The sequence below is a fragment of the Malus sylvestris genome, chromosome 15 (assembly GCF_916048215.2).
Source record: "Malus sylvestris chromosome 15, drMalSylv7.2, whole genome shotgun sequence".
In the NCBI taxonomy this organism is placed as follows: domain Eukaryota; kingdom Viridiplantae; phylum Streptophyta; class Magnoliopsida; order Rosales; family Rosaceae; genus Malus; species Malus sylvestris.
Window position 1 is genome coordinate 20,100,582 of NC_062274.1, and position 5,420 is coordinate 20,106,001.

Consider the following 5,420-nt stretch of genomic DNA (forward strand, 5'->3'; position numbering starts at 1 on the left):
TGAGCTACTCCCAGACTTTCTTCAAGTATTGTGCCATCATTAGATGTTTCGTTCTGTGCTCTTTTGAAGCTTGGTTGGTGATCAGCTGAGAATTTGAATGGATTACAAACTTCTTCACCGCTAAGTTTTTCTCTAGCAAGGGCTGCTATTAAAACCTTGCTTTCTGCTTCATCATTGGATGCTTTAAAGTTTGGATTGCCATAGGCTTGGTTGGCACGATTAGGAGCCACAGGGCAAGATCGGCATGGTTGGGAACCGTGGTGCAAGATCGGCACAGTTAAGATCCATGGTGACAGATCAAGGGCTACTGGGAGTCGTGGAGCAAGAAGGCATAATTCTGAGCCATAGTGACAGATTAAGGGCTGCTGGGAGCAGTGGAGCAGGTTGGCACGGCTGTAAGCACAAAGCTGAGGTTGACTTGGGTTAGATTGTGCACAACAAGAGGAATTGGACCATTAGGTTCGTGACACTCGGCTACTGGTGATGTGTTGCTTCAGTATTGAATTGTCTAGAGTGTTGAGAACAAAGCATGCCCCCGGTTCATGGTAGTTCGGCTGGTGTGTCCTTCTGGTTCTTGTCTGCCCCCGGCACGCTATTAGGCTAAGCTGGTGCGTTTGTCGGAACAGAAGTAATCTTTGTATTCGACAATCTATGTGAAATAGTACTATCTGCTTGATCTTGTCAATGAAAGGTGACCCGCTTATGTTGGTTATGTCTCGTCGGAGCGCCTCGTCAGTAGTTTCGTTGTGCTTGAAATCGTACAATTGTTTGGTCAGAGGTCTCTAACTTTTTTCTGAATTTTCCTTTAGTGGGGCAACAAAGCTTTCGGCTGCCTTTGATCGTGACTTATTGGTCTAGGCTTCTCCTTCATGTGCTCGGCTCATCTATGTCGCGATTGAGGTGCATGTAGTACGTTCCTAGCAGGCGAGCGAATTACTCGCAGACTGCCGGTTGAACTTAAGCCGGATGGAGTGACTACTTCTCTCCGTTCGTCGTGTTGCCTACTCCGATATGAGATTGATAATGTTCCTTACGATCTTAGTTGCGAATGAACATTTGGCATAGATGGTTGCTCATATTGATTATTGGAGTGTGGCCCTAACCGTGAGTGTATGCTCGTTCGTGGGCCTAGTCGAGAGTGCACGCTCCTCTGCGTGCTAATATGAGAGTATACGCTATCTCAAGGGCTCAATCGGGAGTGTACATTGCCAGAACACTTGATTCTTGATTGGTCGAGTGGTTGCTTGATAGGACGCTGCTGGAGAGGTTCGTTGTCTGCCTTTATCCTACTTCTAGACACCTTGTCTGGGGCACGTTGCATCTTGGTGCGCTGCAAGAGCTGATTCACCAAGATTGTTTGCTATGCGAGGGACAAAAACTCATTATTTCCCTTTTATTTCTCTTTTTCGCACCGCCCAAAATTGCCCTATTCGACACTCTAGTCAACGGCAACCCCCTTCATCGCCGTCGACAAAAGCTCCTTATTGTTTGAACCTTTTGCCTATTTCTCTCAAGTTAGCCTCATTCGAACCTACAAGATTTTCAAAGCCCACCTCCAATTTTGCCTTCTCTTTACTATCAACCACTAAAGCTTAACTGTACCTTCCCAATGGTTTAGAGATTAACCTTGTGATCTTCTCCACTAGTGATAAGAACTCTAAAAAACTTCTACTAATCTTGAGGCAATTCACAGCTACAAACTGTGCTACGAATTCTTATGGACCACACCTTAAGTTAAGGCTAAAACTATCGAAAAAGAGGAGTGGAGTGACGCCAATATCGATATGAGCCTCGGATTGAGCCGACCCATCGATGGGTGGTAATCAGAGAAAGAGAGAGAAAACCACGAAGGAGTTAGAGAAAGAAAGAAAGAGACACGAGCAACAATGAGAATGAATAGAGAGAGAAAGAAAAAAAAAAGAAAAAAAAAGAGAGAAACAAACAGTACAAATAAGGACCATTGATATAGTTGAGCTAAAGTTGTAGATGTGGTCATTTTCATTAATTTCGTCAAAATTTTGTGAAAATGAGTTATATTGAAGGGACAATTGCTACAATTGAGTTAAAGTTGAGAGACCATTTCCCCTAATTGGATTAAAGTTGAGGGACCAATAGTAATGGATTTTTAGTTGAGAGACTATTGCTCCAATTGAGTTAAAATTAAGAGTTCATTACTACAATGTACTCTTTAATTATATAGAAGTAAAACTATAAATGCAATTAAAAAAACAACTATGATACCACCTGCTATATGGATAAGTTTTGTCCACCTTTAAAGTAAATAAAAAAAATTATCCTACTCCAAAATATAGTCTTATAACAAGCAAAAAAGCCCGCGCGATGCCGCGTGTTTACAACTTTAGTTACACATAATTACAACAATGTTTCTATATATATATATACACAACCATGCTCACAATCTTATTTACACACATACTAATCAGCATTTAAAACTATGTTAAATGGGGGGAGTTTTACCTCAATACAAAACTTGATAAAATTAAACAAATCCCCATGTCATTGATTCTTTATTTTGACCTCTGCTCTTATAAACTGCACTGAATGTTGCACATAGATCGTCGATTTCCACTGCAAAGAAGGGATTCTCCATCGTCACCACTATTGGTGTTCTCTTCTTGTTTTCCTTTGCCCAAATATTGGAAATTCCAATTTTCAAGCCATTTTCTCACACTAAATGGCAAAAAAATAAATTTAAAAATTAGAGAAAAACAAAGAAAAGCATCGAATAACTTATATTTGAAGACAAAAAGTAAGCAAAACCAAGTTAAGAACTCACCATAAAAAACCAAACTTTACCGAAGAAAACTCCAAAAAACTAAAAAAAAAAAATTAAAAAAATTAAAGAATCCATTTGAACTTTACACAGAATGCAGCAAAGGAAAGACAAAAAAGAAAAGAGTATAAGCCATCAAGCTCAACCCTTTAATTTAAAGGAAAACTAATGAAAAGAGCTTGAAAACTTTGAGTTTTAATGATAAGGACAAAATAAAGGATAAAGTGAATAGTACCAGGTTTGACTTTTTAGTGTAAAAATGTGGTTTTTCGTTAAAATGAACAGTACCGTGGGCTTTTCATTAAAACTCCCATAATTTAAACTCCAAAAAAGTTAAACACAACCCCATTGAATCATTAATCTTAATGTAACGACAAATTATTATGGCCAAACTTTTGGTGCCTATCAAAACCAACTTTTCATATATATATATACAAAGCATATAAATTCTTTAGTTTTAGACATTCTTAAGCATTGTACAACAATGTCATATGATTGTGTCTGCTCCATATCAAATACCTCATAATATAGGTGAATCAAGTGATTACATGTATATATATGAGCGATGTAGAACAAAGTTTTGTTTGCCAGTGTATAGCATACTTAAAACAATGATAAAAAGTTGATCCCTTTTCAATGGGACTAAGTCAATTGAGACACAATCATATGACAAACTTTTTCATTACAATCATAACCAGTGATCTATCATAAAAGCTCTCATAGGCTTATTTTAAGCTCTCAAGCAGCCACAAATGTTGTATTGCTTCATACAGAAAAAGAAGAGATGAACCGGACTAAACATTAATAAGAAAATCTCAGGGGTCTTAATGTTTTCAAAGCATCCATTACCTCAACTCATTTTAAAATATTTTTGAAATATGGTGTCATTCAATAACCTGTTAAACAGAACATAGGAATGTTGTTGGGTTTAGTGTATATTTCTTTGAAATGTTAGGTATTTGACAGTCCAAATCTTTTCGTTATCTTAATTACAATTGCTAACCTCAGGAACTTGCAATCAAATTCTCCTAAGAATAGCCAATGACATAATGATGGTACTACACTTTCTTATAAAACAAAACAGATACAATATGTTTTTCATCATATTCTAGAAATGAGTAAATTTTTAATTGCCTTCTCAAACAATATGTGCGTGTGTGTGTATATATATATTTGGGCAATCTGGGTAATTCAATCCCCTAGAAAATAAGTTCACTGAACATGATTTCATAAACAAAAAAAAAAAAGACGGAAGCTTGATGCATGCCCAAGAATCAAAAGAACGCATAAATTTTTCATTGTGTATGAACCATACCAACAAAAAAAACCCAGAAATCTAAATTAATAATAAAAAAAAAATAATCCAAACAACTGAAAAACCTACCCTGGTTGAATTGAATAAATCCCAGCAAACTCAAATAAATAATTATATATTTCAGACCGAAAATGGAAGCCAATGTCAGGTACCTCAAGATTGAGAGAGACAGAGCTGAGATATCAATGACAAAACAGGAGGAGGAGTTTCTGGGGATTTTTCTTGCTGAAATTTTCCTAGCTGCGTGTACACCTTGAAGAGGTTGTAGAATTACGCGTCTCACCCACGCCTGTACAAAATGAAAAATGTGAAATTAGGGAATAATTTTGGAAAATAAGAAATAGGGTACAAATTCAAAATTCCAAAAACCCAAATTGAACGCAAAACATTAGAATTCATAATCAATAGAACGTGAAAAACTGTAACCTATCGAAAATGCAAAAAGAGAGAGATTGAAATACAATTGGGGTTAAGTTCGAAAACCCTTGTTGAAACAATAATGATTTGAGGCATGCACAACTTTCTTGTTCTTGAGATGAACGGGAGACGACTGGTGGTAACGATGAGGTCCGATTTGCCGGCGTTCAGACGGCAACAGCTCGCTGTCGTCGCTAGCAGAGTCACAGAGAGGAGCGAGAGAGAAGAGAGAGAACGGAGAAGAAAGAAAAGAAACAAATAAAAAAGATCCATATATATAATTTGTAAAACAATGACATACCTATAATAACAAAAACCTAACAGGGTAAAAAAAAGAAACACACTGTGCTTATGAACAGTGCTTCAGTTATATTTGAGTTTTAGTATATATTGAAAGGAATGGGAGACGACTAGCAGTAACGATGAGGTCCGATTTGCCGGCGTTCGAACGGCAACAGCTCGCTGTCGTCGCTAGCAGAGTCACGGAGATGAGCAAGAGAGAAGAGAGAGAACGAAGAAGAAAGAAAAGAAACAAATAAAAAAGATCCATATATATAACTTGTAAAACAATGGCATACCTGTAATAACAAAAACCTGACAGGGTAAAAAAAAAGAAACACAATGTGTTTATGAACAGTGCTTCAGTTATATTTGAGTTTTAGTATATATTGAATTTGGATATATGCCTAATTGCACAAACCAAGTGTTAGGAAGCATGATCATATGAAAATATTGGCGAATTTGATATTAATTTATTATTATTAATTTTTTAAAAGTGGTCAAACAAAGAAGATCCATATGGGCCACATCCAAGCTTTTGGGCCTCTAACGGTCCACAATTTCGTCAAGCGACAACACAAAACGGCCTTTCGTCCCCAAAAGACCACTTTAGCG

General features: G+C 37.1%; 2 long non-coding RNA genes across 2 annotated transcripts; one reads left to right on the plus strand and one right to left on the minus strand.

The window, feature by feature from the left end:
- Window positions 1-2,321: 2,321 nt before the first annotated feature.
- LOC126605149 (uncharacterized) lies at window positions 2,322-4,659 on the minus strand. The gene is made up of 3 exons (XR_007616849.1): window positions 4,571-4,659; window positions 4,262-4,398; window positions 2,322-2,691 (listed from the first exon to the last, which is right to left on the minus strand). It is a non-coding gene; the product is annotated as an uncharacterized LOC126605149 (long non-coding RNA).
- On the plus strand, window positions 4,630-5,013 carry LOC126605150 (uncharacterized). Its single transcript, XR_007616850.1, has 2 exons — window positions 4,630-4,676; window positions 4,954-5,013. It is a non-coding gene; the product is annotated as an uncharacterized LOC126605150 (long non-coding RNA).
- Window positions 5,014-5,420: the final 407 nt, after the last annotated feature.